Source organism: Peromyscus leucopus, chromosome 1, assembly GCF_004664715.2.
Source record: "Peromyscus leucopus breed LL Stock chromosome 1, UCI_PerLeu_2.1, whole genome shotgun sequence".
Lineage (NCBI taxonomy): Eukaryota > Metazoa > Chordata > Mammalia > Rodentia > Cricetidae > Peromyscus > Peromyscus leucopus.
Window position 1 is genome coordinate 75,313,006 of NC_051063.1, and position 11,830 is coordinate 75,324,835.

The following is an 11,830-nucleotide window of genomic DNA, read 5'->3' on the forward strand; positions in this document are numbered from 1 at the left end:
AGCTTGTCACATAGGTCAGGACAGGAGGCTGCATACTGCTCACCATCATCAGAGTCCCGCGAGCTGCACATAGACAGAAAGATGCCACATTGGGGGGGGGGGGGTCGTTGCTTTCAGCCTTCCTCTCTGTGCCCTTAGGATCAGGTGGTGAACAGGTGGGGTGCAGCAGGCAGAGTGGATGCTGCTTTGTCCATCATTGTGCCCATGAAGGCTGTGGTTTGGATGTGTTTGGATGTGTTCTTCAGTCAACAGACTACATTCTGCTCCTTCTCTATCATGTGACCTTGGGCAAGTGACCTAACCCCTGTGCTTTGGTTTCTGTGGAACAGTGAGAGTATTTACACCTGCCCTCCAGAGCATTCAGGGTGCCCAGTGAGGTGAGCTATGTAAGTGGTGGGCACACAGCATGTGGCGATCAGCCAGCGCTCGGGGGAACAGAGCAGCAGGTTTTACTTTGGAAATCATCGTTCTGCCAGGGTGGGATCGATTGGCTGCTACGCTCTGTTCTAGTTTGATTTTTGTTGCTGTGATAAAACACTGACCAAGAGCAACTTAAGAGGGGTGGATTTATTTGGCTTATACTTCCAGGTCACAGCCCATCACTGAGGGAAGTCAGGCACTAACTCAAGCAAGAACTTGAAGCGGAAACCATCAAGGAATGGGGCTCGCTGGCTCTCTCTTGGGCTTATGCTTAGCTGGATTTCTTATGCAGCCTAAGCCCACCTGCCCAGGGAATGGTACCACCCACAGTAGGACTGGTTCTTCTACATCAGTTAATCATCAAATCACCCCCAAAGACATACCCACAGGTAAGTCTAATATAGGCAAACCCTCAATCAATTGAGAATCCTTTCTCAGGTGATGAGCTGACGACAACAAACTTCTCTACAAAGCTGCCTTGGTAATTGTCTTCTTCAGTTTGTTTTTGCCTGTGTCCACCCATCTCCCCTGGAACAGGAAGACTGAAGGGAGGAGGGGCTGGCCTTCCTGCAAGCTGCATATTAGAAAAGATTGTTGCAAATTAGCTTCTAGAGTCTCAATCAAAATATGGCTGTGAATGATACTAAAAGAAGGAACAAGCTCTTTCCTATGTAGCATACTAACCCTTAGTGCATTAGGGATCCCCAATAAGTAAGCTTGTGCAGCCTCCTAGGCTGAGTTTTGTAGAAATGTTAGAGGAGATTGCCACCTTCTGCTCCTGCATGGGCCTGGCATTTGCATGAAGGTGCCAATGATCAGAAGTACTGCATTCCATGCAGGTCATTTTAATTTTCTACCCTCTCCATATCTCTTTGCATCGAATGCATTCAGGAAGACTGCACTGTTACTTCAATGCATGCCCTTGTCCCTTTGAACCTGTCAGCTGTGTTGTGACAATTTGGACACTTGTGCCAAGTAAAGTGTGCAGCTGGCCCATCAGCATAATGCCCCATGTTGGAGGCACGATTCAGTCCTCTCAAAGGGTCCTGCTGCTTCCTGCCTGCCTGAGATATGCGGAAGGGAAGCAGTTATTAGATTTATAAGTGACTCATTCCACAGGCCACTACTGTCTCCCTCATGTTTCTAGAATAGTTTGATTGAAATATACTGTGTTTGGAAAGCAAGACATTTAAAAATCCATTGTTAGTATTCTGTGAAAAAGACTTCTTTTTCTGTTCCATGTTGTGTTAATCAGTTCTGCATTACTACAACAAAATATCAGAACCAAGTAACTTTATATAGAAAAGAGTTGGACGTGGCTTGTGGTTTTTGAGGTTCGAATTCTAAGATTGGGTGGCCTCTAGTGAGAATGGCGGATATCAGCCCATTGTGGTGGAAATGTAGTTAAGGACACAGGAGTGACCGAGAAGGACCAAGTCCCACAATCTCCTACAGAGACATGTCTCAAAGAACCCCCACTAGGACCTGCCCTCTAAAGTTTCATGGATAACAACTTCCCACTAGTGACCAAGACTCTAACCAGAGTGGGCCCTTGGATCCACTTCTAAATCATAGCACATTTGATCTAGAGAGAATGCAGAAATAAAGCAAGGCAAGGAAGGCCATGTCAGTGTCTTAGCTCATGTTTCTACGGAAGCCCATCATAAGACATGGGTACGAGTGATTGTAGCCTATTTGGATGTGATACCAGGAATCCCTGTAGGAGACAAGACAGAAGAAGGGACAGTCCAGGCAGTCCCTGTCAGCAGGTGAGACTCGGTGTCCTGGGGCCTCCGAGTCACCTTCACCCTCCACCCAGATCCACTGGGGGCCAATGTTTTTATCCAACAACATCTGGTTCTAGGGCCATTCCAGGGGAGGTGGGGGGTGGGTAAGAATACAGAGTACATCTGGCTTTCCTGGAGCTCTGCCCAAGCATATGATGAGGCCAGAAAAAGCCCTGGCAGGGAGGCAGAGGTACTTGCAGGCAGCAACCAAGAGCCTGCCAGAAAGAAATGAGGGATACTGGGGAGTGGGCTGGAGATGAAGGGTGCTAGGGAGTGGGAGGGAGGGGACAGTACAACAAGGCCCAGGTAGGCATGGGCAGGTGCAAAGAGTGTCAGGAACACTCCCCTCTCCATCGCTGGCAACTTAGAGCTTATATCTTCCTGCATTGCCTTATGGGATTCTCACAAAAACTCATGAAGAAAAAAAGATTTCTATCCTCTCTCTCTCTCTCTCTCTCTCTCTCTCTCTCTCTCTCTCTCTCTCTCTCTGTGTGTGTGTGTGTGTGTGTGTGTGTGTGTGTGTGTGTGTGTGTGCGCGCGCATGTGGAGGTCAGAGGTCAATACTAGAGATCTTCCTCCGTTGCTCTCTATCTTATTGTTTTTGGGGAGACAAGGTCTCCTACTGAACCTGGAGCTCACTGATGTGGAAAGAGAACTGTCCAGCAAGCCCCAGAACCCTTTGTCTCTACCTCCCCAGAGTAGGGGGTTACAGTCACAGACTGCGGTGCCCTGCTTTTTTTGGTGAGTGCTGAAGAGGAAAACTCATTTCCTCTTCATGTTCAAGTGGCCAGCACTTTGCCAACTGGGTCTCCTTAGCTCCTTCTTTCCCTTCCCTTTGCAGATCAGGAAACCGAGGCTTTGCTGAGGTTAAATAACTAACTCATGGTTTCCCCAGTAAACTCTAGACTTACCATTGGATTTTGGGGTTAGCTGGTTTCCAAGTCTTAGTCTCAGCCTTTCCCCATTCCACCGAGTTCTGGTGTATTCTCTCTCATGTGCAATGCTTGCTGTTACATCATTCTTCTCCCCCATAGCAGGTTAGAAACGAAATTGCCTAAACCACGGCTGCAGCTCAGCTTGCAGGACCCAGACCCTTACCCTACCGCTGCACCACCTAGTGAGAGACAAGGGGCACCTCCTCTCTGGACAAGTCCCCGGGAAGCTGGGCGCTCTCTGGAAGTCAGCAGCGGGAACTGCAACAGCACTGGGGTTTGCCCTTCAGAAGGAGCAAGCATTTCAGGCTTTGGGTTGACCCCATTTCCTGACTGAGCAGAGCCAATGAGGCTTTCTGCTCCTAATTACAGATGCTCAGACTCGCTAGATTAGCCTCAGAACAAGAGAAGAGACATGGCTGAAGAGGGGACGGGTAGGAAAGGGTTGTGTTAGAGGAAGGACATGCCGCTGCCCTGCTACAGGAGGCAACTGATGAGGTTGCACCCACAGTATTTCGGCCTCATCGCCTCCCAGAATCACCAGGAGAGGGAAGCTGGCTTTAAGGAGAGACTGGAGAACCAGGTTGACTTAAAAGAGACTCAACAGGAAGAGAGGATAGCTCCTTGTCACTTCAAAGCCCTTTTCAAAAATTGTCTTCAAAAGCAGCCCTGGGAAGCCCTGCCGGGGAGGGCATCTCCCTGCCACCTTTAAAATGAGAGAGAGGCCCAGGCACTAGTGCATCCCCAGGGGCCCGGACCACAAACAAGCAAACGTCAGCTAAAGTTGGTGCCCTCTGGTCTGTGCACACACTCCTCTGGCAGGGAGGTCTACCTCTTCATAAAGCCATCCTTGAAATGGAATAGGTAGATGACGGCTCCTTTCAAATGGCCTTGCAAAGGGAGGTGCTGAATGTGCCATGCTTGCTCATCTGCTCTCTTACTGCTAAACAGTTGGCATTGATAGCGGGAGGGGGAATTCCTGCCAGCTGCACAGAACAGGCCCTGCCTCTGTGGCTCAGGCATCTTTACCCAGCAACTCTCCCTACAGAATAATTAGTCCATCAGACGATTAATAAGCAGAGTATGTCTTCCTCTTGAATATCAAATACAACTCTCCAGGAGCTCGCCTCCATTCTGCTGGGCTTTGCGAGCTCCCTGTGACCACAAACTGTAAACACAACACAAGCCACATGCAGAGCCGGATAGTTATAATAACACCCTCTATCCATGGCTGCAGCAGGAGCCAAAATTTCCATGGCTCCAGAACAGTCCAAGGCTTAGGTCTTATTCAATTAAACAATAATAACAAAACATTTCCAAAGTATACAAAGTGACATCTCAGTGGGGGAAATGTGAGTCCTTCTTCCAAACTGTTGAACATGAGAAAAATCCAGCCTTGAGAGAAGCTATGAAGACCTCAGCCAGAGATGCTGGGAGTGTAGTCATATGCTCAGCGCATCTCCCGTCAAATGTCATTCAAGCCACGCCACAGCCACCGAGAGCTTCAGCCAGATTTGGCAGTGGGCAGTGGGAAAGGATTCAGTGGTTGGTGTTATTAAATATACACATGCATAATATTTATAGCAGCCAAAAGGTAGAAATGACGCAAGGCCAGGTAAGATGAATAGATGAGCAAAACTGTATGTATGTATAAGTATAAATGTGTGTGTGTGCATACACACAATAATACAGATACATAATGGAGAATTATTCATCCTTAAAAAGGGATTGTGATACAAGCTACAATAGAGATTAGCGCTGGGGACATTATGCTAAGGGAAATTGGGCCATCATAAAAGACAAATACTTAGGAATCCACTTACAAGAAATATTTGGAAGAGTCAAACACATAGACAAAGAACATAGTAGAGGCTGGCAGGGGCCTGCAGGATGGGGCACAGGGCATCAGCGTTCACTCAGTGATGGCTATCTGTTTGGGAAGGTGAAAGCATTCTAGAAGTGCATGGTGACGACGACGGGCAGGCAACATTGTAGAACTGCATACTTATGAATGGGCGACGTGGTAAGTGTTGCACTGTGTATGCTTTGGTACAATAAGAAAAATCCCCTGCTGCAAGAATTTCCATTTTGCTGTCTTTAAAGCACTAGCCTGAGAGTCACAGCATCTTGCAAAGCTCATACCATGGGCCATGTAATGCTAGCTGGCATCTGGCCACTTTCTTCTTCCTTGTTTACGTGGCTCACACAGTGTCATTGATTGGCAGCTCACTTAGGCTAAGTGGAAAGCCATATGGAGTAGATGTCCCATAGGAAACAGGAAATTGGGGGTAGGGGGTGCTAGACAGAGATTGGATTGTAATAACAGAATACTTCCTATTTTTAATAACAGAAGGCTTCCTGTTTTTAAAATGTGGCAAAGAAGCTTACATTGGGACTTTTAAAAAATGATTCGCTTTATTTTGATTTGTGTGTAGGTGTACCTATGCATGTATAGTCCATGCATGGGTGGGTGCTTTATAAGACCAGAAAAGGGTGGCAGATCCTGTGAAGCTGCAGTTGTAAGTGACAGTAAGCCACACAACGTGGGTGCTGGGAACTGAACTCAGATCCTCTGGAAAAGCTTCAAGAGCTCGTAGCTGCTGAGCCATGTCTCCAGCTCCCAAGAATGGAATTTTTACACATAAAAACCAAATATTTGTACACACACACACACACACACACAGCTTAAGACTTTAGGCACACCAAAGGATCAGCGAGGAGTAATTCAGGTACTTCTTCATGATACCCAAAGAATGACATTTCAGACGAGGAAAGCAGCTCTCTGCTCATGAACGCATTCTTGCTTGGAATGCTGTCATTTGTATCCAGCTGGTGGCATTTTCCACTCTTCCTCTCAAAAGGGACCTTCGAGGCAATGAAAACAGGATCCGCAGTGATGAGGGAGGTCACCTCCATTCTGGGAGAAGGGAAGCAAGGTTTCTGAAAGTGTGTTCCAAGGGCTCCCTGCCTCAGGGTCGCTAATGCACTTATTAAAAATGTAGATGTCCTCCTGACTCATCGTCTCTGGGAACACAGGCTCTAGGTCTGCTCTGGACTAAATAATGTCCCTGGTCACGGAAGAGAGGCCTGTTGGAACAAGATGGTGGGGGATTAAGATGAAGTTCATTTCAGGTCAGAAGGACATTAGGTCAAAGGGTTAGTTCATTTAGCAACAGAGACAGGGGCACATTCCCACCTGAACCCACAGCTCCCCTTCCCCATAGCCTCCCTAGTGACCCAGAACATCTGCCTGATCACATCAGCATGCCCATTTCTCATAGCCTTAGACAGTCCCTGCCCACTAATGGCTCCTGGATGACAGAGGACCACTGTTCTCCTGGAGATGCCCAGCGGATGAAGATAGGAAGGCAGTGGCCAGCCTGGTGCTGGAGCCTTGACTGCCACCCTCGGTTTCCATGCGTACATCCACTCTGGCTGCCTGACCTGAGCTGTCCATCCACCGCCTTTCCATGGCTGCTCCAGGATAACTGGACCAGGCTGGGAAGATAAATTTTGGCCCTGAATGCTAACTCTTAACCATGCGGCCTGGAAATGTAGCTCCATTGGTAGGTACACTACTCGCTTGGAATGCTCAAAGCCTGAGGTTTGATCCCCAATTTCTGCACTAATAAAACAGGTATGGGGGTGCAGGCCTCTAATTGCAGAAATTAGGAGGTAAAGGCAAGAGGAAATAGAAACTTAGGGTGATCCTTAGCTACCTAGCAAGTTTTAAACCAGCACGATCTACACAGTATCTTGTTTAAAAATGAAATAACACTAGCAGTGGCTAAGTCGGGGACTCTGGGATGTGCCTTCATGGATTATAATATCGGCCATGGACCAGGAGGACAAGGGCATCCCTAGGGCACCAGAACATTTTTCTCTGCCCTTTAGTTGCTTTTAGACAACGCGTTTCACACTTCAATGAAAGTATTTACTCACAAGTACTTATATAGCATTTTCTATGTTTCAGATAATCTTCTAATGGATTCATAAATATGAACTCATTTAATCTTATAACAACATTGATAAAGAGATGTTTTTCTGACCTACTTTTAGTCTTTGAGCATTTCATGTATGTATTCAATGTATTTTGATCATATTCACCCCATCCTCCACCTCCTACTCCTCCCAGATCCACCCACACCCTCCTCCCTACTTGTTGGTGTGTTAATGGAGTGTGTTAACAGCAAATAAAACACATCGGTAAAGCGGCCGTCTCTTACACTTTAGTCACAGTGCCCTGCCCCGAGGCTCTGGGGAGATGAAGCCATGGCTTCAATGAGGATGAGAGAAAGGGAGCACAGAACAGGACTTTCCCTCTGACATGGTTGGAACCGAAAGAGAAGTGTGAAGTGAGGAACTTTCTGGGCCAGTGTCACAGCCAGGAACCGTCCTGGCCTCTGTGAGGCAGAGAGCAGCGTGCAGAGTTACTGCTTTGCATTGCTAAGTTCTTCTCGAACTTGAACCTCATTCAGAAAACCTAGCACACGGCAGGTTTGCCCAAAAGACAGTGTCATTTTGTGCAAGCTGACATCTTAGTCCTAGTCATGTGATCAGACGTAAGTCAGGTCTACATAAGACAGGTCCTTGTGGTTGAATGTCTCCAGTCAACACACAATCGGCAGTTACTGTCTGTCTAGGACACTGTTTCCCACCCCATGGCCTCTGGAACAGCAGGAATGTCACACCTGAGAGCTTGTTAGAAATGAAAATTCTGAGCCACCAAACACCTACGCAGCAGACACTGTCCTGTGAGGCCCGACACAGTGTTGTATGATGCCCAGCACACTGTGCTTTACAAGCCTCTGACTTTAAGGAACCTGGTGTGGAAAAGGGGGCCAATCCACTATGCATCACAGTGAAACAAATTCTATCTATTCCTTGTCCTAACTAAGACTTTTGAGAGTATATCTAGATTCAATTGTGGCTCTATGGTTAACTGTCTGTGTGACCCTAGGCAAGCGGTCCAACTTCAGGAAACCTGTGTTCTTGTCTGCACTATGAGAGCAGTGAGACCTGAGAAATATGGTGTGGGAAGAATTCAATGAAACCATGCATCCAGAATGCCAACAGCACATGGAATGTGACCAGGACTCAAGATAACAACATGTCACTGGTATTACTACCGTTGCCATTATCCATAGCATTTGATAAATAGTTTTAAGTATTTAACAGATATTTAACTGTTTTTCAACTGTTTGTGAGTCAGAGGTTGGCAAACTGAGAGAGAAAAGGGGACTCACCGACTCGGTGGGTAGCCAGGCAGGGGTGTAACCAAATCAGTCTTCTTCAACGTAAGCGGCTGCCTGCCCCAACATTTCTTCCCAGTAGCCAGCCTGCTGCTAAAACCTCCAACTTCCACATTCCTCTCTAAGATCCCTGCAGTACAGAGGTGGTCCATTCAGTCAGATCTCCCCCAACCCAGGAGAGAGGAGAACAGTGTGCACAGGGCAGACATGAAATGCCGAAAAGGATGGACAAGCCTGTGTGCAGCAGATCAGAGGCAGCAGGTGAGGTGGCCGAGAGAAAGAGGACAGTCTATGGGGATCGGGCTGGGCAGTAAGCATGAGGACCCAAGTTCAAGCCCCAGAACAGGAGTAAAAAGCTGGGCACTGTGGCACATGCTTGTAATCCCAGTCCCGGGGAGGTCGAGACAGGTCGACTCCAGTGGCTTGAGCCCCCCTAACGAAATCAGTGAACCCACGGTTCCAGTGAGAGTCCTGATCTCAAAAAATTAGGTGGATGGCTCCAGAGAACACACTCAGTGTGGAATCCTGGCCTCTACATGCTTGGGCCCACAAATTCAATCACATGTGTGGACACACACAAACACATACACCCAAATAAACAGATAATAGTCTAGCTTTGAAGATGTTTACTTCAGTGTCGACAACCTTGTAATAAATAGCTTCTTCTCTCAAGAAGACCTTGAAGTCCCCATGCCATTCAGGTGACAAGGTCCTTGTTACAAGTGATGGATGAGTTGTGAGGACAAGCACCTACCCCCCAAAGCCAGCAGGCTGGAGCCATCCCTGTGTAATGTGGCTATGAGCACACTGTTCTTTGAGTGACAGACCTCAGAGGAAGGGTCATGGGAAAGTGTGCTCCACAGGAGAGAGGTTGATGCTCCCCTTCTGACCTTCTATCAGCAGGAGCCACGGTGTCTGTGGAGTTTGTTTTCCGTCTGAGAAAGGCTGGTCTTGAATCCAAATTGCCTCGCCTACACTTTGTTAACCTGGAGACAGCTGTGTGAATGCTCCCACTCAGTGACCCACTTTGCCACGCTCCCTGGCCATTGTGGGCCCATCTTTTTCCTTACTTCTGGATGGACCTGGAAGCTACGTACACTTTGGGCCCTTCACAAATCTGGCAACAGAAGTCAAGGAAAAACTAAGCACATTGTGGGGCCAGAACCGGAACCCAGCAGCTGATGGAGGGTGGTAACAAAGGAAAACTTTTAATGGGGAAATTTAATTTCCAAGGTAAAAACTTCCATCCAACATTATGAAGTCAATAATTTGATTTAACCATCTGCATTTGAATAGTTTTGCATGAACAACACACTTAAACATTTATAAAATTAATGTTTAGCTATTATAGAAGGGTTTATAATGGTCTGATGATGGTGTATAATTAAATAGCAACTTTGAACATTACAGGACCAGGCTCCATTTAACGCAATAGTGTCAAGAGTGAATATGGGAGCTATAAATAGTATGACTTGAAGTCTGTGAGCCATGAGCCCTCTAGTGGCTATGACACACAGTGCTACCAGAGCCTCACCCCTTATCCCCACCCCCCACCCCTCACCCCCCACCTACCCACCAGCCACCCTGAGTCTTGAGGAAATGGCTAGAAGGTCCACAGTGTGTCAGTGAGGGCCACTCTTCTTCTCAGCCAGGATTCCCGATGTTAAGAGAACTCCCGGGGAGTAAGAAAATGTTTTCATCTTAGAAGGACTGCAACACACCAGGTCAGAGCAGGGAGGGTTCCTGAGGTGTTGGCCCATAGCAATGGGTCCATGCAGCTTTATGCACACCCCGGGACAAAGCAATCAGTCTGTAAGAAAGGCAGTATCTGTAGGTGCTAAACCCAGTGCTCCAGGATGCTGACTTGCCCAAGGTCCTTCATCCTTCTGATTGTATTGGGATGTCTCCTCTTCAGGAAGGCCTTCCCCAACCACCCATGGAACATAACCATTGTGTGTGTGTGTGTGTGTGTGTGTGTGTGTGTGTGTGTGTACACACACGCACAAGTGCGCGTCCACGCATGCGCATGTACTGTACCTAAGACATCATGCAGACTAGCTATTTATTCATTGATTTTCTTACTTTGAAGACAAGGTCTCACTTTGTTATCCAAGCTGAACCTTTACTATGAAGCCCAGGCAGGCTTTGAATTTGTGATCTTCATGCATCTGCATCCTGAGTAGCTGGGACTACTTACTCACTTCTGTCCTGCCCACACCCTGGCCACCTGTGAACTAAACTCCCACACCATAGCAGGGCCAGATCTGTCCATTCTCTACACACTTCTGAGTGAAAGTGACCAGCTAGGGCCTGGAGAGTTGTGAAGGATGAGAATAGTTACAGTGACTAAATCTTAAGCCAGGGTCCAGATTCAGAGAAGCGCATGGTCCTCAGGCCTTAGCTGCCAGAGCCCCTGGACATTCATTCAGGTCAGCCACAGACCCCTTATCTCCAAAGCCAAGGTGCATCTTGACCACAAATTTCTTCCCCTTTGTGCAATTCAACATTTCAGATGAGGACCTCTTTTTCCAGCCAGCCACATGAGCCACAAAATCAGGGTGTCTCTGTACTCCCCTACATCTCTCACAGTAGCTAATTAGCATGGAAACTGCTAATTGCACCTCCTGAGAAGCCTCAGGGTGTATCTGCTGCCCTCCTTTTCAGCCTCTCTCCCCACACAGGTCACAGTCGTGACTTACCTGTATTATACCCAAAGCCTGCCAAGGATCCTCCCCACTCCAGGCTGCAGTCAGATGGTGTTTCCAAACAATGCCTAACCCTCACTGGGGCTCCCTATTGTTTGTAGGGAAAGTTCAAATGAGCAGCATATCCGCAATGCCTGTGTGATCTGGTCCTGATGTGGCTCCATCCTCCTCCCTGTGACCTGCTCCAGGCTGTAGGTCTCCTTCCAGGGAGCCCCTTTGTGCTAGCCATGCCCTGGCCCTTTCATGGCCATTACTACACCACACCCCACAACCCTGTGAGCATGATTTCCATTCTTTAAATGGAGCAGGCTCACAGAGGGAAATGTCATTCACCTGTGGCATTGAAATCTAATGTTCCTCCTACCCATTGCCACTGCTCCTACCTTCTTTGTTTAGTTGACAATATGTGTTAAGCATGCTCAGGACACCAAGCAAGATAGATCCTAAGATGTCCTCCCCATTAAGAGCACGCTGAGAAAGTTATGAAAACACCCTGCTTATAAGCACACGTCAGCAAGATACTAGCCAATAGATCATTGTCCCCAGCACCCAAACCCCCTGAATCTAGAACAGGATCTAGCGTGTAGTGTGAGGCTTAATAAACATTTTTTAAATGAATGATATCACTGGGGCTGGAGAGAGATAGCTCAGCACTTAAGAGTACTAGTTGTTCTCCCTGAGGATTCAGGTTCAATTCCCAGCACCCCCAAGGCAGCTCACAACTATTTATAATT